Below are 22,177 nucleotides of genomic sequence, written 5' to 3' on the forward strand. Positions count from 1 at the left end.
AGATGGTTGTTGCTGAAGCAGAGGCAGAAGTTGCGACTGATGTTGCTGCACCATGGTGGACACTTCCGACAGCTGGTGGGTTAGATGGGCGATCTGTCGGGATTGCTGGGCGACCACCGTGGTGAGATCAGAGATAGAAGGCAGGGGAACCTCAGCGGGATCCATGGCCGGATCTACTGTCACGATGCCGGCTGGCAGGAGGTGGATCCTCTGTGCCAGAGAGGGATTGGCGTGGACCGTGCTTGTGGACCGGTTCTAAGTCACTACTGGTGTTCACCAGAGCCCGCCGCAAAGCGGGATGGTCTTGCTGCGGCGGTAGTGACCAGGTCGTATCCACTAGCAACGGCTCAACCTCTCTGACTGCTGAAGATAGGCGCGGTACAAGGGAGTAGACAAAAGCAAGGTCGGACGTAGCAGAAGGTCGGGGCAGGCAGCAAGGATCGTAGTCAGTAAGGTAATAGCAGGAGGTCAAGTACACAGTAAGGACAACACAGTAACGCTTTCACTAGGCTCTAAGGCAACAAGATCCGGCAGGGGAGTGCAGGGGCAGAGGTCAGATATAGTCTGGGAGCAGGTGGAAGCCAATTAAGCTAATTGGGCCAGGCACCAATCATTGGTGCACTGGCCCTTTAAGTCTCAGGGAGCTGGCGCGCGCGCGCCCTAGAGAGCGGAGCCGCGCGCGCCAGCACATGACAGCAGGGGACGGGAACGGGTAAGTGACCTGGGATGCGATTCGCGAGCGGGCGCGTCCCGCTGTGCGAATCGCATCCCCGACGGCCATGACAGTGCAGCGCTCCCGGTCAGCGGGACCGACCGGGGCGCTGCGGAGAGAGAGACGCCGTAAGCGCTCCGGGGAGGAGCGGGGACCCGGAGCGCTAGGCGTAACACCCATTAAGTGGGTACTGTAGGTAGGATCCCCATTAGGTCCCCCAGTACTTATTCATGGCCCCTGATAGGTCTAGCCATTATTGGGTAGGCATATCCCCAAGCATTTAGGTCCCCCCTAGTAAATAGGAACATAGTTGCCCCAAAGTCATGCACCACTTCTGCCCTTTTGTAGGTCACAGGTCTAAAGCAGCTTGCATCCTACAAGAGTAAGTCAGGATTGATCTGATTGTTCTTTGGTCCATCACAGCTTTGAACTGCAAGCTCGTCGCAATGACGTACATACAGTTGAAGGCAGTGTTTGCCACATGGGGGAAAGGCCCTGGATTCCCCAGTGGTAGTATGAAAAGCAGCTGTGTCCCACAGCCTGTTAGGTGGTAGCATCCTATGTGGTTGCCCACATGTTATCTCGGCCCTCATCTGGGGCACTAGACCAGGAGTCCTGAAGAGCACCATTTGGGGATTAGTGATGAGCGGCATTGCCCATATTAGAATTTGCGATATTTAGTGAATACATAGACGAATTTTCGTCTTATATTCCCGAATTTCACGTATTCGTTATATTCGCATATGCGAATATTCGCATATTTGCCTATTCGAGGAAGAAAACAGTGAGGGGGTGGGCAAGTTTACTATTGGTTGCTAGGGATGTTGTTGATAACCTCTGACAAGTGTATTTGCATCATTCTAATTGGCCCACAAGTGAAAAGAAGGAATATGCGAATATTCGCATAAGTGAATATGCGAATATTCGCTTATGCGAATATGCGCATATGCGGAAAAAAAGTTAATATTCGTAATTTTGAATATATTCGCAATATTCGCGAATTTGCGAATTTGTGAAATGCGGAAAAAAAAATAGAAAAAAGGGGAATTTCCCAACACTATTGGGGATGGGAACCCTGAGCAATTGTCCAGGTTGCCTCCCCAGGTGTCAGCTCTACCTTTCTGCCTTCGCTTCCACTAAAAGAAAATGTACACCATTTTTAATCTAAACAGTGCTAAATAATATCTTATAGATGCTAAAGCTCCATATTTCTAATACAGAGCTCCAAACCTCCTGCACATAAATGTAAATGATTATATAATGATTCATCTTACACTGGATTTAAAGCTCTGTATAGAAAAAAAAAAAATTAGATATAAAGCTTAAAGTGGTAGGATCCCCAGGATAGGGGATAAGTGTCTGAATGCAGGGGTCCGGCTGCCGGTCTGACCTGTGGATAAGTGATAAGTGCCTATGGTGGGAAAAGTCCTTTACATTTGTATTTACTAATATAATTTTAATAAGGGAAAAGCAGCAGCCAACAATACAATAATGGGGATTTTAAATTCTCTGTAGAAAAGAAAAGTAGTGTAATTCTGAAACTATCGTGCATAATGTCTCTATACATTATCTAAGCATATGGTATAAATTACTATTTACGTACAGTAAATTGTTCTTCCTGTGGTGTATAAAAGATGTTTAAATCGACTTGAAGAAATATTGGTGTAATGTTACCTATCATTCCAGGCAGGTTATTCACTCACCTCTATTAACACTGATGAGGAATAGGAGAAATCTAAGGTTAAATGACAACTTCCTTGGTAAATGTTTAGAATAATAAGAGAAACACCAGCCAGGGTCTAGTCTGCAATGTGAATATCAATGAAGAAATAAGAATACTTTATTTACATAATGCATTAATGTATCATGCAAACCTGGAGACGGAAAGTTTGCATAAGAAGATGGGATTCAGTATTATCTCCTTCCTTGGTAATTAATATGGTGCTTGTTGAGGTGGGGTCAACTATTTTAGGAGAGCTCATGACCATGACAGAAGAGCATGATGGCTTTGAGTTGAAGCCAATGTGGCGATGGCAATTATTAAAGGGGTTTTTCTCATTATAGCAAATAAGCAGAGAAAAAAGGAAATCCAGCAACTCACCACAAAGTATGCATCAGCGTAGTAAAGCCGCCATGGATGACCGGGATGGTGCAGGAAGCCTGAAGGCCGCAAGAAGTGCATCTGCACGAAACCTACCGGTTTGTAGCCTCTGAGCTTCCCGCACCATCCCGGTCATCCATGGCAGCTTTACTACGCTGATGCATACTTTGCCTGAAGGCCGGAGGAAGTGCATCTGCACGAAACCTACCGCTTTGTAGCCTCTGAGCTTCCTGCACCATACCAGTCATCCATGGCGACTTTACTACGCTGATGCATACTTTGCCTGAAGGCCAGAAGAAGTGCATCTGCACGAAACCTACCGGTTTGTAGCCTCTGAGCTTCCCGCACCATACCAGTCATCCATGGCGGCTTTACTACACTGATGCATACTTTGACTGAAGGCCGGAAGAAGTGCATCTGCATGAAACCTACCGGTTTGTAGCCTCTGAGCTTCCTGCACCATCCCGGTCATCCATGGCGGCTTTACTACGCTGATGCATACTTTGCCTGAAGGCCGGAAGAAGTGCATCTGCATGAAACCTACCGCTTTGTAGCCTCTGAGCTTCCCGCACCATCCCGGTCATCCATGGCGGCTTTACTCTACGCTGATGCATACTTTGACTGAAGGCCTGAAGAAGTGCATCTGCACGAAACCTACCACTTTGTAGCCTCTGAGCTTCCTGCACCATCCCGGTCATCCATGGCGGCTTTACTACGCTGATGCATACTTTGACTGAAGGCCGAAGAAGTGCATCTGCACGAAACCTACCAGTTTGTAGCCTCTGAGCTTCCCGCACCATCCCGGTCATCCATGGCGGCTTTACTACGCTGATGTATACTTTGACTGAAGGCCGGAAGAAGTGCATCTGCACGAAACCTACCACTTTGTAGCCTCTGAGCTTCCTGCACCATCCTAGTCATCCATGGTGGCATTACTACACTGATGCATACTTTGCCTGAAGGCCGGAAGAAGTGCATCTGCACGAAACCTACCGGTTTGTAGCCTCTGGGCTTCCCGCACCATCCCGGTCATCCATGGCGGCTTTACTACGCTGATGCTATACTTTGCGGTGAGTTGCTGGATTTTGTTTTTCTCTGCTTATTTGCTATTTTATTTCTATGGATCTCCTGGCACCACCAACTCAGCTTTACCATTTAACCGCTATTGTCCATGGACTTTCATTCATTTGTCTTAATCATGTCTCAGGTGTGTTAGTCAGGTACCTCCAGGTTCTTTTTTTTGCGTTTTCTCTTTATGATGACACCCCCTTTCCACATGCCCTATTTGAACATATGGACATCATACGATGGGTTCTCTCTATTAGCATGCTGTAGGGTTTCAAGCCTGACTTGTAGAAACCAAAGACTGTCCCCAAGCTTATCAGAGCAAAGGCTTCAGGAGATTATTCCAGGGCTGGCTACACTAGCAGCTGAGACAGTGTGGAATCTGTGGCTTCTAATGTGCTTACCATCTAGTACAACGGACATGGCATGGATAAGGGTCAGTAATCCATTGGGGAATTCATGTGCTCAAAGCAACAGTTACCCTGTTGTAGTGCACCTTTATTCCTACCTGGCCAAGTTGTTGGTGGCACAGGCCCTTCCATACCATCGTGTGGACTCCACGGCCTTCAGGCAACTAATAAGGTATGCCCATCCCAGTTGGCGTGTACCTAGTTGCCATCCTCGCTTTGCACAATCGTGTGTGTGCAGAACAGTGCATACCAAGGTAGATATGTGGAGTAGTAGTTATGGCCCACTTGGTCAACATCCTGCAGAATGAGGCTCCCTTCAACAAGGCCAGGAAATGGTTGTCACACATTCACAATTGCGCTGATCGGGTTCAACTTTTGACGTCTCCGCCTCTCTTCCTCCTCCACGGACATCTTGCACCCCATGGGGAAGAACTTAGTTTATTCTCCTTCTCCTCCTCCCCCCCCCCTTCTTTTATCGCTGCCATGCTGTATTACACCTGCTGAGCCTGGGTGAGAAAAGGCACACGGCGGAGGAGCTGTTGCTCTGTCTGCAACAAGAGGTTTTACACTGGTTCACAGGTCGTGAGCTGACATTGGGACATGTTGTGGCCGATAACGACACAAACATCCTCAAAAGGGAACAGAGACTCTGGTTTGGTCAAAGATTTCTCCTTATGGAGGAGAGCTAATCTCCATACCTTGTTTTCCCATATAGCGCCACCTGAAAATTACCCTCTACACAGCGTTGCAATGATCACTTCAATGATCATCAGTATTTACTCCCTTAAAGGGGTACTCCGCCCCTAGACATCTTATCCCCTATCCAAAGGATAGGGGATAAGATGTCAGATTGCCGTGGTCCCGCTGCTGGGGACCCCTGGGATCCCCACTGCGGCACTGCGCTATCATTGCAGCACAGAGTGAGTTCGCTCTGCATGTAATGATGCGCAATACAGGGGCCGGAGCATCGTTACGCCACGGCTCCACCCCTCGTGACGTCACGGCCAGCCCCTTTCAATACAAGTCTATGGGAGGGGGCACGGCGGTCGTCACGCCCCCTGCCATAGACTTGCATTAAGGGGACGGGCCGTTATGTCACAAGGGGCAGAGCCATGACATCACGCGGCTCCGTCCCCTGTATCGCCCATCATTACGCACAGAGCTAACTCGCTCTGTGCTGTAATGATAGCGGGGTGCCGCAGCGGGGATCCCGGGGCTCCCCAGCAGCGGCACCACGGCGATCTGACATCTTATCCCCTATCCAAAGGATCGGGGCGGAGTACCCCTTTAAGAGCTGAGGTTTGCCAAAGCCAAGTACTTTACCAATACCAAAGAAAATGCACACAACCCAGCACATCAGATGAATGCAGCTCTTATTCTATCATGGTGAGAAATACAAACATACACCCGTACAAAGCACCCGCTTATATCCTGACATGTTTTTGGCGCATGTGCCCTTTGTTAAAAGATTTTTTTGACAAAAGGCGCATGCGCCACAAACGCTTTAAGATGTGAACGGGTGCTTTGTACAGGTATATTTTTGTATTTCTTCACGAGACCTTAACCCCTTTAGGATACAGAGGGGGAGATTTATCAAAGTTGTCTATGTCACGCATCACTATAGACCAAACTACAGAGGGTTAGGATGGTCTATTATGCGTCTAATTTATCAAAAGGCACACGGCTTTTTATAAATTCTGTGCACGGACTTCGGGATCTATGCTTTAGACTGTATTTAATCCTGTTCCAGCATTGTCTGACATTTCGGTGTACTTTCGGCCAATGCAACTGGTCGCTGAAAAGTCGCTTTTGATAAATTCAGCACCAATGCAATTTTCTGTCTAAAATAGACTACAATGCATCATGTTCTAAAAATCCTCTAAAGCAAAAGTCGCAGAAAAGTCGAAATATTTAGACTGCGACTTTCTGTGTGACAAATTTAGACAGGAAAAACCTGTCTAAATCCTTTGATAAATATCCCCCAGAGTATACAGGTCTATCACAACTGCAAGCTCGTCGCAATGACACACATACAGAGGAAAGTTATAGTTTTGCAACAGCTGGTGTAGAAACACTGGTTAAAGAGTCCAATGTAAGTCCCTCAAAGTATAGATCTTTAATGACTTGCCTTTCATGGCCTATAGAAAGAACCATACCATTTTTTCCATGTTAGTCACTGTCTGTTGATATACAGTCTCAGTAGGTAGACATAACACCAAACCATTTCCACGAGAAAAGTTCTATGGTTTTTATGATAGAGATAAGGTAAGTTCGATTTAATATAAAGGAAAAGAAAAGAAAAATGAAGTTGGTGATTGGTGAGACTAGACTTGGCCTCGCGGCAGGAAGCTGCTAGAATTAACTTATAGAACGTCCACGGACCGGGATCGCACAGCAGCACATTCAGAGACAGCCGATGTCCTCTTCTCTTATCAATCATATCACAGATAACAACAAAGGCCGCTCTGAAGTATTTATGAACGTCTCATAACAATCAATTCACTTAAAGGTTATAATAACAGAGATCCACCCTGCAGCCCAGTGTAAATTGTATGTGTCCGGGTGGACTGAAGAATTCAGCTGTTCAGTCAATGTCACTAAGGGCCATATACCAGATCATTATTTTCCCCCCTCTATCTGTGAATAGCAATGTCCAGTATGATCGTAAATTTCATGTTGAGAAAAAATGACTAACCTGTTTCTGAGATGCCAGCCATAGTGACATATTATATATATATATATATATATATATATATATATGTATATATATATATATATATCCTGTTCTCATATCCAGTCCTCATATCCCAACCTTATATCTCACCTTCATATCCCGTCCATAGATCCTGTCTTCATATCCCATCTTCATATATTAAACTAATATTCATACCCTGTCCTCCTATCCCGTCCTCAGGTGGGGCTGAGCTGTGATGAAGAGATTGTAGGCTGAAAATAGAAGGGGACAAGGCTTGTGAGAGGGGGCATGGCTTGTGGGAGGGGGCATGGCTTGTGGGAGGGGGCATGGCTTGTGAGAGGGGGCATGGCTTGTGGGAGGGGGCATGGCTTGTGGGAGGGGGCACATCTTGTGAGAGGGGGCACGGCTTGTGGGAGGGGGCACGGCTTGTGGGAGGGGGCACATCTTGTGAGAGGGGGCACGGCTTGTGGGAGGGGGCACGGCTTGTGGGAGGGGGCACATCTTGTGAGAGGGGGCACGGCTTGTGGGAGGGGGCACGGCTTGTGGGAGGGGGCACGGCTTGTGGGAGGGGGAACAGCTTGTGGGAGGGGGACCATCCTGTGGGAGGGGGCACTGCTTGTGGGAGGGGGCACGGCTTGTGGGAGGGGGCACAACTTGTGGGAGGGGGCATGGCTTGTGGAAGGGGGCACATCTTGTGGGAGGGGGCATGGCTTGTGGGAGGGGGCATGGCTTGTGGGAGGGGGCACGGCTTGCGGGAGGGGGCACGTCTTGTGGGAGGGGGCACAGCTTGTGGGAGGGGGCATTGCTTGTGGGAGGGGGCATGGCTTGTGGGAGGGGGCACAGCTTGTGGGAGGGGGCACAGCTTGTGGGAGGGGGCATTGCTTGTGGGAGGGGGCATGGCTTGTGGGAGGGGGCACGGCTTGTAGGAGGGGGCATGGCTTGTGGGAGGGGCACAGCTTGTGGAAGGGGGCACATATTGTGGGAGGGGGCATGGCTTGTGGGAGGGGGCACAGCTTGTGGAAGGCGACACATCTTGTGGGAGGGGGCATGGCTTGTGGGAGGGGGCATGGCTTGTGGGAGGGAACACGGCTTGTGGGAGGGGGCACATCTTGTGGGAGGGGGCACAGCTTGTGGGAGGGGGCATTGCTTGTGGGAGGGGGCATGGCTTGTGGGAGGGGGCATGGCTTGCCAGCTGGACCGAGACCTGTGATGTGGGTGTTTCAGGTAAAGAATGTGTTTTTGGCCTTGCGCTGAAACAAAAAACAGACGGTAAATAGACATGGCTATAGGTGGTAAATAGGCGTGGCTTGTGGAGGGGCGTGACTTAAAGGACACACTTACCAGGAGATGCAGAGCGGAGCTTGTGAAATAAGGTACCAGAAGTCCCAAAGACTTGCATGGGACTTAAGACAAAAACCTCAGCCGTTGCAAATGTGGGTGGTTTAGGGTTAATCAACTCTACTATATTTTAAGGGGTGTTCCAGAATTGTTTTATTTGACTATGCTACAGGGGCTGTAAAGTTAGTGTAGTTCATAATATAGTGTCTGTACCTGTGTGTGATGGTGATCTCGCAATTCTTATGTGATCTTTCCCACAATGTTTATTTTCAACAGCATACAAAATGACTGTTGTGTCAGGTTTTCCCAGGTTGCAGTGCGGCTCAAGACATTACATCACTAGTCAGGTGATGACAGGGAGCCTGTCTGCTTAAATGGGTGGAGCGACCACTGGGTGCGAGGGAGATCATTCTGCAGTGAATTTTAGTTTTGCAGCAGCTGGAGGCACCCTGCCCATTACTGTCTGGTAGGTAAGTACTAAAATCATCTTAACCCCTTAAAGACCGAGGGTTTTTCCGTTTTTGCATTTTCGTTTTTTGCTCCTTGTCTTTAAAAGATCATAACTCTTTCAATTTTGCACCTAAAAATCCATATGATGGCTTATTTTTTGCGCCACCAATTCTACTTTCTAATGATGTCAGTCATTCTGCCCAAAAATCAAGAGTAAAACGAAAAAAAAAATCATTGTGCGAAAAAATTGAAAAAAAACCCCGCCGTTTTGTAATTTTTGAGGGCTTACGTTTCTACGTAGTACATTTTTCGGTAAAAATTACACCTTATCTTTATTCTGTAGGTCCATACAATTAAAATGATACCCTATTTATATAGGTTTGATTTTGTTGTACTTCTGGAAAAAATCATAACTACATGCAGGAAAATGAATACGTTTTAAATTGTCGTCTTCTGACCCCTATAACTTTTTTATTTTTACGTGTATGGGGCGGTATGAGGGCTCATTTTTTGCGCCGTGATCTGAAGTTTTTAACGGTACCATTTTTGCATTGATAGGACTTATTGATCGCTTTTTATTCATTTTTAAATGATATAAAAAGTGACCAAAAATGCACTATTTTGGACTTTGGAATTTTTTTGCGCGCACGCCATTGACCGTGTGGTTTAATTAACTATATATTTTTATAATTCGAACATTTCTGCACGCGGTGATACCATATATGTTTATTTTTATTTTTATTTACACTGTGTTTTTTTTTTTATGGGAAAAGGGGGGTGATTCAAACTTTTAATAGGGAAGGGGTTAAATGATCTTTATTCACTTTTTCTTTCACTTTTTTTTGCAGTGTTATAGGTCCCATAGGAACCTATAACACTGCACACACTGATCTTTATCATTGATCACTGGTTTCTCATAGGAAACCAGTGATCGATGATTCTGCCGCTTGACTGCTCATGCCTGGATCTCAGGCATTGAGCAGTCATTCGGCGATCGGACAGCGAGGAGGCAGGTCCTGCAAGCTGTTCGGGATGCCGCGATTTCGCCGCGGCTATCCCGAACAGCCCACTGAGCTAACCGGCAGTTTTTACTTTCACTTTTAGCTGCATGGCTCAGCTTTGAGCGCGTGGCTAAAGGGTTAATAGCGCGCGGCGCCACGATCAGCGCCGTGCGCTATTAGCGGAGGGTCCCGGCTTCACTATGGGCCCGCCGTGATATGATGTGATATGCTGGGCCCGCCGTCATATGATGCGAGGTTACCGTGTAACCCCGCGTTATATCACGGGAGCAGGACCAAGGACGTACTGGTACGTCCTTGGTCCTTAAGGGGTTTTTAAGGTGGATAACCCCTTCTAAGTTGACATAAGTAAGTAACATAATGTAAAAAAGCCTGATGAAGATTGGAATGTCTATTTTTGAATGTATAAAGGTTTTCTTAGTTTATTATAAAAAAAAAAAATAATAAAAAAAAAAATTATATATATATATATATATATATATATATATATATCTATTTATTTATTTTTTGCATGTGTTACAAGGTGGAGTTTAGCTTAGGGACCAACCCTTTACTTAGCAAATGAGCAAAATATAAGAAATCTAGGGTAGTCTCCCTTAGGGGTAGTTACTTTGCTCTAATCTTCCCGGTAGAATTGGCTTTGCAAGGCCTACACCCAGAAATGCTTGGGGTGTATGCAGCTCCTGTGGAAAATACTATGGGGGAGCTTTATAAAAACCTGTGTACAGGGAGAGTGGGGCAGTTGCCCATAGCAACCAATCAGATTGTGCTTCTTCCATTTTTTTACAGGCATCTTTAAAAATGAAAGAAGCAATCTGATTGGTTGCTATGGGCAACTGCCCCACTCTCCCTGTACACTGGTTTTGCTAAATCTCCCCCATATATATGTCTTGGAGTTTGTCCTAGAGAAAAAATGGAATGGAATATATGGAATCAATCCCGGTGCAGCAAGTATCCGACCACAATACAACGTGGGACATGGAAGAGCAATAATGTCTAGAGGATCTTCAGCCAAGGTAGCGGATCAAGAACGGACACTTCCAGAGGGTGGTTCACCAAATAGTAAGGACCGCGAGTGATGTTAAAGGGGTACTCCGCTGCTGAGCGTTTGGAACAAACTGTTCCGAACGCTGGAGCCGGTGCCGAAACCTTGTGACGTCATAGCCCCGCCCCTCATGATGTCACGCCCCACCCCCTCAATGCAATTCTATGGGAGGGGGCGTGACGGCAGTCACGCCCCCTCCCATCGACTTGCATTGAGGGGGAGGGGCTATGACGTCACGAGCTCCCAGCGCCGGCTCCAGCATACTAATAAGTAGCTTTATTCTCATATTACAGACCAGCGACTTGTCTCGAAGGGTACATCCTTTTCTCTTCAAGTTATGACCTCGCACCCGGTGCTGTAAAAAACAACGCTTGAGATTTATCACAACCCGTGCAGAGGAAAAGTGGACCAGTTGCCCATAGCAACCAATCAGATCGCTACTTTCATTTTCAATATAGGCCTCTGAAAAAAATAAAAGAAGCTATCTGGTTGCTACGGGCAACTGGTCAACTTTTCCTCTGCACAGTTATTTTTTTTTAAATACATGTCCCCCGATGAGACTCTGCTGCAATTTTTCGATTGGAATTTTTCCACCTGATTCTGCTTGGAAATTCTGCCGTGTGAACATACCCTAAGGCTATAAAATTGGCGTAAAAACATAGGCTGACATTCCCCAACTAGCGGAAGCTGTCTGGAACATACTGGCGCCAATACCTCTGAGAAATAAGCGGTCTCCATAGACGGCAATGCATTTGTAAATGGACACGGTAAGAAGTAAAAACCGGGGACACTCACAGTTTCGGTGATCGGATATGCTTCTATACTGTTGCGGTGCAGGTGAAATCAGATACAGCGGGACGCCAGGCAGAGTGTCAGATAACTATAGCTGTTTCATGCCGCAACTGGCACTTCTTCAGGTCAGGTGAGATCGCCTTTTCTCTAGCCGGATGGAGCACCTGCGGTGACGGGAGCTCAGGTCTGTGCACGCTTTACTGCTGATAAGATTGTGCGTTCCGCTGCTCAGTATGCCACAGCCAGTGCCAGCAGCTATTTCTCTCTTTTATGACATTTGTAAATGGATTTTGCCGAAATCATGAACATGTTTATTCTTTCAGCGGACACCACAATCGGAATTTCCGCGGCAAAACCATCTGTTGTGCACGGAATCTGTATTGACATATTGGTTACACCATAGTACAGTATATATTCTATATGGCTAAACTATACGTCTACCCGAGTGTTTCCCAACCAGCGTGACTCCAGCTGTTGCAAAACTACCAATGGGGCACCGACACCGATAGTCAGGGGGACAGAACGGGCAGCGGCGTCGATAGCCAGGGGGAGATACCATGCAATCTTTTGATTGCATACACTCCCAGCATGCCCGGACAGCCTAACATTCTCCCGGCCCTCTGGCAGGGAGCACATGGTAGGTGTTCATACTGGTGTGGTGCTCTGTGGCGGCCATTGTTTCTGTGATGCTTTGTCTGTGGGGTGGAGTGGCCCAGAGCCAGGGGCTTGGTCGGGCAGTAGTGGGGCTGCCTGGCCACTGGGTCGTTCCCCCTGTGGGTTGGTGTCTCAGAGGCAGTGGTCACCGCCCGGCGCTACGCCAGTGTTAGGTTAGGGACCCACTCTGACTAGGTGGCCTTGACGTGGCGAGTGGGCTTGTACTTTTTTGATCAAAATTTATAAGAACAACCTGTTTATTGAAATTATGCTGAGAAGCAAATAGATCAAAATACAAGCGGTGGATGTGCGGCTATGTTTCTCTATTTTTGTTGTACATATGTACTGTATATATATATATATATATGTATATACAGTGGTCCCTCAACATACGATGGTAATCCGTTCCACATGGACCATCGTTTGTTGAAACCATCGCATGTTGAGGGATCCGTGCAATGTAAAGTATAGGACCTACAACCTGCGGACCTCCAGATGTTGCAAAACTACAACACCCAGCATGCCCGGACAGCCAACGGCTGTCCGGGCATGCTGGTAGTTGTAGTTTTCCAACATCTGGAGGTCTGCAGGTTGAAGATCACTGGTATTGGAGGTTATACTCACGTGTCCTTGCCGCTCCGGACCCGTCACCGCTCGTCACCGCTGCCCTGGATGTCGCCGTCCATCGCTGTTGCCGTGTCCCCGGGGTTTCCCCGACGCTCTGGCAAGGCCTCTGCTTCCCCGGCATCCTCGCTCTCTGTCGCCGCCATCACGTCGCTACGCACGCCGCTCCTATTGGATGACGGGACAGCGTGCGCAGCGACGTGATGACAACGATGGAGAGCGCCGACAATGCAGGAGATCCCAAAGAGGACGCGCCGGAGCCCCGAGGACAGGTAAGTGATCATCAGCGGACCACACGGGGCACCGTAAACGGCAATCCGGTGGTAGCTGAAGCAGTCTGCGCTGCCGGATAGCCGTTTATGCGATGGCCCCGACATACAAAAGCATCGGATGTTGATGCTGCCTTCAACATGTAATGTTCTCTGAGAGGCCATCGTATGTTGAAATGATCGTATGTCGGGGCCATCGTAGGTCGGGGGGGTCACTGTAGATATATATATATACCCATATATATATTTGTTACATTTATTTTCCTCCGCAGATTCCTCCGCTATGCGTTCTTTCTGTAACGCTGCAGATAGCGTCCCGTTGACTCCTCTGATGTTCGTACTATACGTCCCAGCGTGCCCCACCATCCAGCTGTATTGAAAGCCGCAGGTTTCCTAAATGCGCTCTAATGATCTGACTGTAAACACACTCCTTGTGAACTTTCCTTCCCTCTGTGGTTATTTACATAAGTCTGCTGAGATCTGGATCTGTGAAAGAGATATGCTATTTATTAAAGAGCGGAAAAAAACTGCGGTAAGAGGCTTAAACGGAACATCACAACATCAAACAAAATGCATTAAAGATTTAGGTGCCAAAAAGTAAATATTTTATGGAAGTCAATAAATTTAGCTTTTAAGTCAAAACATTAATGGAGAAATTTCTTAAAAATAAAAAAAAGAAGGTCTTGAAGCTACAGTATGAGTGCAGGAGGAAAAGGGTCAGAACCCCTGGCAAAAAGAATGGTGGAATCCCTAGACTTACAGGAAGGTCACCCCTCATTTTGTTTACTTTATACTGAAGACATGTTTATTTTAGGCTTCATTCACGCATACCGTATTTTTCGCCGTATAAGGCGGACTTTTTCTTCCCCAAAACTGGAGGATACGGCGAATGCACACCTATCGCGGCGGTCCCTGCGGCCATCAACGGCCAGGACCCGCGGCTAATACAGGACATCACCGATCGCGGCGATGCCCTGTATTAACCCTTCAGACGCGGTGATCAAAGCTGACCGCCGCATCTGAAGCGAAAGTGACACTAACCCGGCTGCTCAGTCGGGCTGTTCGGGACCGCCGCGGTGAAATTGCAGCATCCTGAACAGCTTACAGGACACCGGGAGGGACCTTACCTGCCTCCTCGGTGTCTGCTCCGTGCCGGGATCCCCTGCATGGCCGGCACTCTCCTTCGTTTTCATCACATCGTCGCGCACGCCGTCCCGTCATCCAATAGGAGCGGCATTCGTAGCGACGTAATGATGGCGACGTGATGACGGTGTCGGAGAGCGTTGCTCCCGGGGAAGAAGACGTCCGGAGCGTCTGGGACACCACGGGGACGCGGCGACAGCGATAAAGCAACACCCAGGGCAGCGGTGACGAGCGGTGACGGGTCCGGAGCGGCAGGGACACGTGATTATTACCTCCTATACTATTGGTCTTCAACCTGCGGACCTCCAGATGTTGCAAAACTACAACTCCCAGCATGCCCGGACAGCCAACGGCTGTCCGGGCATGCTGGGAGTTGTAGTTTTGCAACATCTGGAGGTCCGCAGGTTGAAGATCACTGTTGGGTTCAGAATCTTTTTTTTCTAGATTTTGCACCTTTAAAATTGGGTGCGTCTTATATGCCGGTGCGTTCTATAGGGCGAAAAATACGAAAAAAAACTATAGATTTCACGCAGTTTTTAACAAGCCATTTTATATGAAATGTTTTGTCATTTTATAGCATGCGTTCCCCCCCCTTAGATGTTTAAAAGGGTACTCCGGAGGGGGGGAAAAATTCAAATCAAATGGTGCCAGAAAGTTATACAGATTATAAATGACTTTTATTTAAAAATCTTAACCCTTCCCGTACTTATCAGCTGCTGTATGCTCCAGAGGAAATTGTGTAGTTCTTTACAGCCTGACCACAGTGCTCTCTGCTGACACCTCTGTCCATTTTAGGAACTGTCCAGAGTAGAAGCAAATCCCCATAGCAAACCTCTCCTGCTCTGGACAGTTCCTGACATGGACAAAGGTGTCAGCAGAGAGCACTGTGATCAGACAGAAAGGAACTACACAACTACCTCTGGAGCATACAGCAGCTGAAAAGTACTGAAAGGATTAAGATTTTTAAATAGAAGTAATTTATAAATCTGTTTAACTTTCTGGCACCAGTTGATTTGAGCACATTCATTTTCTGCCAGAGTACCCCTTTAAAGGGGTTATCCAGGAAAAAAACTTTTTTTTATATATCAACTGGCTCCAGAAAGTTAAACAGATTTGTAAATTACTTCTATTAAAAAATCTTAATCCTTTCAGTACTTATGAGCTTCTGAAGTTAAGGTTGTTCTTTTCTGTCTAAGTGCTCTCTGATGACACGTGTCTCGGGAACCGCCCAGTTTAGAAGCAAATTCCCATAGCAAACCTCTTCTAAACTGGGCGTTTCCCGAGACACGTGTCATCAGAGAGGTCTTAGACAGAAAAGAACAACCTTAACTTCAGAAGCTCATAAGTACTGAAAGGATTACGATTTTTTAATAGAAGTAATTTACAAATCTGTTTAACTTTCTGGAGTCAGTTGATATATATAAAAAAAAGTTTTTTTCCTGGATAACCCCTTTAAGGAAAAAAATCTTCTAGCATCTTGAAGTCCAAGAGGAAAGTATTTCTAGCAGATGGGGAGGTCATGCTGGAGGACATTACACCTCGATCATCTTCTCTTTTTTTTCCAGCTCAAAGTTAGTTTTCTGTAGCAGCTGCTGGAGAAAAATTACCAGGGAGATTGTTTCTGTACCACAGACAGTCCTGACTGCGACAGACCTATTGTGCATGCTAATAAGCAGGTGGGAGAACTCATCGTGTCAACAGCTTTATAAGGTTTAACCATGAAAGGAACAGGTGCAGAAAGAAACAACTTTGCTTTAAAGGGGTGCTCCGGTGGAAAATATTTTATTTCAAATCAACTGGAGGCAGAAAGTTAAACAGATTTGTAAATGACTTCATTTTAAAATCTTAATCCTTCCAGTACTTATCAGCTGCTGTATGGATGCTGCAGAGGAAGTTGTATTGTTATTTTCTGTCTGAGCACAGTGCTCTCTGCTGACACCTCTGTCCATGTCAGGAACTGTCCAGAGCAGGAGAGGTTTACTATGGGGATTTGTTCCTACTCTGGACAGTTCCTATCATGGGCAAAGGTGCCAGCAGAGAGCACTGTGGTCAGACAGCAAAGTACTATACAACTTCCTCTGTAGCATACAACAGCTGATAAGTACTGGAAGGATTAATATTTTTAAGTAGAAGTAGTTTACAAATATGTTTAACTTTTTGGCAAGGCTGTCCAGGCATGCTAGGAGTTGTAGTTTTGCAACTGCTGAAGACACACTGTTTGAAAAACACTGCCTTAGTGCAGCATAGGTTATTTTAAGAGAATAATGTAGAGGTGTTTGTGAATATCTTGTGCTTACCTTTTTTAGCTCATGTGGTAGGCATGCACTCCATGCTGTATGTAAATAGGTCACTAAAAGCCCTTGCTTATGGCGCCTACATTTTTCATGAATCTTCTGGCTACTCTCATAGATTGAGTGTGGCGTTTGATCATTGCACCTGGTCATCTCATTAAGGGGGTGCTCCGGGGTAGTTAATAAAAATAAAAATGCCCCAAAGCCACCGCAATACCTGTTCTGTGTCCCCTGTGGATATCCATGTGATTTTGTCAGCTCCTGTGGCCCCTGTTGTCTCCTGAATATTATTTTTCCTTGCTTACAGCCCAGACTACAACTCTCAGTGCACCTTTGTGTAATGACTGCCAGCCAATTGCTTTTACTATCTGAGTGCATGCTGTATGGTTGTAAACAGTCAGCAGCACACACTGTACAAGTCTTTTAAATGGTTATCAGGGTCTCCATTTTTACAACTGGCAGCATTTTAGGTGACATTGAATGAATGATTCTTAGTGCCAGTAGACATTAAACTATCCTTCTCCCCGGCAATAAATCATGCAATGCTCTGACGGGCAGCAGTCAGTGATAAGATCTGCACAGGCAAAGAGCAGCGTTATGTGAATGAGAATCTTCACAGGAGAAGCTGGCAAGATCCACACAAAGGGAGGGGAGGTGTGGCTGTGAACAAGACAGAAAACGTGTGGTGTTTGTCTTCCAGGAGGGTGGGCGCTAGTCTCAGTGAGGGCTTTGCAGAATGACAAGGAGGATCTGATTATGACGTCTTTCTCTCAGGTCAGTTCACATTATGGGCAGTGTGGATGTGTTTTCTTATTCAAAGTGCATTTATAGAAATAGGAAGTGAATTGTTTTGGGGTGTCTGTTGTGATCACTTTATGCATGTTCAATGGCAGTGAGCATGCATTGATTAAAGTCCTGGATTGCGCTGTTGTTTTCTTTCTTTTAAAACATTTAGCTGTTTCTATATTGAATGGTTATCAGGGTCTCCATTTTTACAACTGGCAGCATTTTAGGCAACAATGAACGAATGATTCCTAGTGCCAGTAGACATTTATTACAATGTAAATGTTGTAAATAAGTGGATAAGTATTTGAACCAAAAAAAAAGTATACTGTGGTGATGTGATAATATACAATTCACTAAGGAGCTGGGATATTAGCCGGAGCCATGTGGAGGTATAATTGATAAGACTTGTGGGGTGATATTATAGAATGGGCACAGCAATACTGTAACTGATCTTCAAGTAAACTTAAAGAGTAGCTATCACTAAATTAAATTTCCCTATTCCCCCTCCCCATCTGTCCCTGACACTAACTACATCTATCCCTGTGTTTATTTTTCCCCAAATCCCCATAAAATTACCTTTTTTTGCAGAGCTGCAGGAGCTCAACTCTCTGGTGAGGGCAGGAAGTGGGCGGCCCCGGCAGGCACAACGCCATCTGAAGCCTGGCCGGGGCTCGCTTCCGCCCGTCTCCTCTCTCTCTTCTGCAGCTTGCGTGCTTCAAAGAATGAGGAGAGGGAGATGCAGGGGGTGGGGATATTAAAATTTTGCGCGCCGCGTGCATACGAGCGCTGTGCTCGCTCTCTGCCTGTATAGGAAACAGCGTGAAATTTAAATATCCCCACCCCCCTGCATCTCCCTCTCCTCATTCATGTGAACGCGCATTTCAGACCACGCTGTGGCATGCTGCCTGGCCAGCGTTGGTCCGAAAGTAATCAACATCAGGGGGGGGGGGGGGGGGGAAAGTAATCCTGAGCCATATAGGGTGACACCTAGTGGCCAGGTTTACAAATGTAAAGGACACATGTAAAACATGATTTTTTTTTTTTAATAAAATATATTACAACATTTTTCTTTTTACATAATGTATTTAATAAAAAAAGTTTTTTATGAGAGTACCCATTTAAGCAAGCTTCACCTCACAGGAGGCACTTCACACTTCATAGTTGGACAAACATATGCCCAGATGTAGAGTAGCTTGGCAGTTCCCCTGGAAGGTGCTCTAAGCTTTGTAGTTACATTAGTGCACAGTTCTGGTCCTGTTGTGGCCATGTCTCACCATTGTTATTCTTTGTACCAGGGTTGTGCACTCTCCCCCAGTCACTAGTTGGCAAACCCTGCTTCCGGATACAACCCTCTGCAGTACAGCGCTGAACCAACACTATTCACATGGATGTCTTGGATAGTCCATTCCTGGACCAGGAGTCCTCTGTGCAACTTTAGCTGTCACTTTTGGTGGGCATTAGTGTTGAGCGGCATAGGCTATATTCGAATTCGCGATATTTCGCGAATATATGGACGAATATTCGTCATATATTCGTTAAATTCGCACATTTGTAATCAGTGGCGTTGCGACCCAGGTGCGGGGGGTGCGGCCCGCACCGGGTGACACCAACCTAATGGGGTGACACCAAGACGCTCCGCAGCACCCACACCCCCTCCCCAGCTACACTGACACCCCCCTATGTGCCCGACCGGCCTCCCATCCGTCAGCACCCCCCCCCTGTGCTGTGTGTGCGGTGCGCCCGTCCGTTAGCACCCCCCCCTTTCAGTGCGCCCGTCCGTCATCACGCCCCCCCCCTCACCTTCACCAGTACTGTGCCCGGCCTCCGCTCCCACGTCTGCGCCGGCCTGACGTCATACCGCGTGGCCGCGCAGGGGGACGTCAGTTACGTCACTTCGCATTGCGCCCGGTGAGAAGGATCGCTGCGCTGGATGGGTGAGTGTGTGTGTGTGTGTGTCTCTATCTATGTTTGTGTGTGACTCTGTGTGTGTGACTCTGTGTGTGTGTGTGACTGTGTGTGTTTGTGTGACTCTCTGAGTGTGTGTGTGACTCTGTGTATTTGTGTGACTCTGTGTGTGTGTGTGACTCTGTGTGTGTGTGTGTGTGACTCTGTGTGTGACTCTGTGTGTGTGTGACTGTGTGACTCTGTGTGTCTGTCTGTGAGTGTGTGTCTCTCTGACTGTGTGTGTGTGTGTCTCTCTGTGTTGTATGTGGTTTTTTTTGTGTGTGTGCATGTGTGTGTGTATGAGAGGGGAGACTTTGACGCATTGTGGGGAACCTGCGGCCTAATGTGGGGAGTCTATGCTACCTAATGTGGGGAGTCTATGCTACCTAATGTGCGGAGTATATGCTACCTAATGTGCGGAGTATATGCTACCTAATGTGCGGAGTCTATGCTACCTAATGTGGGGAGTCTGTGCTAGCTAATGTGGGGAATCTGTGCTAGCTAATGTGGGGAAACTGCTACCTAATGTGGGGAATCTGTGCTACCTAATATGGGGGAATTGCTACCTAATGTGGGGTAACTGGTACCTACCTAATGTGGGGAAACTGGTACCAAATGTGGGGAATCTATGCTGCCTAATGTGGGGAAAAGATGCTACCTAATGTGGGGAAACTGCTACCTACCTAATGTGGGGGAACTGCTGCCTACCTAATGCTCCCCCCCCTGGCAGTAGCACCCTCATCATCCGCCAGCAACTACCCCCCCCCCCCCACAGCAGCAGATCCTGATGGTGGATGATGGCGGTGCTCCTGCCAGGAGGATGATCCTGCCGATGGATGATGGGGGTGATACTGCCAGGGGGGATGGCCAGTAGCACCCTCATCCTTCAGCAACACCCCCCCCCCCCAGTAGTAGCACCCCGATCATCCACTAGCAACACCACCTATACCCCCCTCCCGTGGTAATAGCATCAGCTAACGGATGTTGAGGGGTGTTACTGCGGTTGTGGTATTATATTCAGAGGGTGCACTGTATGGCAACCTTATATTCAGAGGGCGCAGTTTGTGGTAGTATTATATTCATGGGGTGCAGTGTGTGGTAGTATTATATTCAGAGGGCACAGTGGGTGGTAGTATTATATTCAGAGGGCGCAGTTTGTGGTAGTATTATTAGAGATGAGCGAACTTACAGTAAATTCGATTCGTCACGAACTTGTCGGCTCAGCAGTTGATGACTTATCCTGCGTAAATTAGTTCAGCCTTCAGGTGCTCCGGTGGGCTGGAAAAGGTGGATACATTCATAGGAAAGATTCTCCTAGGACTGTATCCACCTTTTCCAGCCCACGGGAGCACCTGAAAGCTGAACTAATTTATGCAGGAAAAGACATCAACTGCCGAGCCGAGAAGTTTGTGACGAGTTGAATTTACTGTAGTTTGCTCATCTCTAAGTATTATATTCAGAGGGCGCAGTGGGTGGTAATAATATATTCAGAGTGTACAGTATGTGATAGTATTATATTCAGGGGTACAGTATGTGATAGTATTATATTCAGGGGTACAGTATGTGATAGTATTATATTCAGGGGTACAGTATGTGGCAGATTTATATTCAGAGGGTACAGTATATGGTAGTATTATATTCAGAGGGTACAGTATGTGATAGTATTATATTCAGGGGTACAGTATGTGGCAGATTTATATTCAGAGTGTACAGTATGTGTTGGTATTATATTCAGAATGTACAGTGTGTGGTATTATATTCAGTGGGTATGGTGTATGGAAGGTTTATAATCAGAGTATAGTGTATAGTAGTATTATATTTAGAGGATACAGTGTCTGGCAGGTTTATAATAATTATTGTTTTCATATAGAGGATGAGAATGCGCTGACATAGTGAGGAGACGTCTGGGCGTCACATTCTACAGACAGAAGTTTTAGCTCTACCAGGCGGTATGTACCATCTGAATTAGATAAGGGAAAACTATAGAGAAGACGTCACTGATATCATTGTGTATTCTCCTCTCTGTGTCCTATCAGAGCTGTAGTTGCTTGTCAGTTCTACAGTTATGGTCAGTGAAACCACAACTCCCAGCATAACCTCACCACTGCATAAAGGGGTACTCTACTGGAAAACATTTTTTTTAATCAACTGGTGCTACAAAGTTAAACAGATTTGTAAATTACTTCTATTTAAAAATCTTAATCCTTCCAGGACTTATTAGCTGCTGTATAAGCGATTCACAGGAAGTTATTTTCTTTTTTAATTTCTTTTCTGTCTGACCACAGTGCTCTGTGCTGACACCTCTGTCCATGTCAAGAACTGTCCATAGTAGGAGCAAATCCCCATAGCAAACCTATCCTGCTCTGGACAGTTCCTGACATGGACAGAGGTGTCAGCAAATAGCACTGTGGTCAGATTGGAAAGAACTACGCAACTTCCTGTGGAGCATACACCAGCTTATAAGTACTGTAAGTATTAAGATTTTAAATAGAAGTAATTTAAAAATCTGTTTAACTTTCTGGCACCAGTTGATATAAAAGTAAATGTTTTCCAGTGGAGTACCCCTTTAAGTAATTCTGGGAGCTGTATATTTAAATGGTGAAAACTTCTTTAACACTTTCCCATTCTGTGGCAACTGGTATATCTGATTATTATACTGGAATTTCTCACAATGCGCTACAACAGTGGTGTCTGTCACAACAGGCTAAAAACTTACTGGGGGGAGGGGGGAGGTATGGGGGTGACACCATTTTCTACCGCACCGGGTGACACCAACCCTAGCAATGCCACTGTTTGTAATATTCGCCTTAATTTGCGCATATGCGATTATTCACGTATG

The sequence above is a fragment of the Hyla sarda genome, chromosome 9, assembly GCF_029499605.1.
Source record: "Hyla sarda isolate aHylSar1 chromosome 9, aHylSar1.hap1, whole genome shotgun sequence".
In the NCBI taxonomy this organism is placed as follows: Eukaryota; Metazoa; Chordata; class Amphibia; order Anura; family Hylidae; genus Hyla; species Hyla sarda.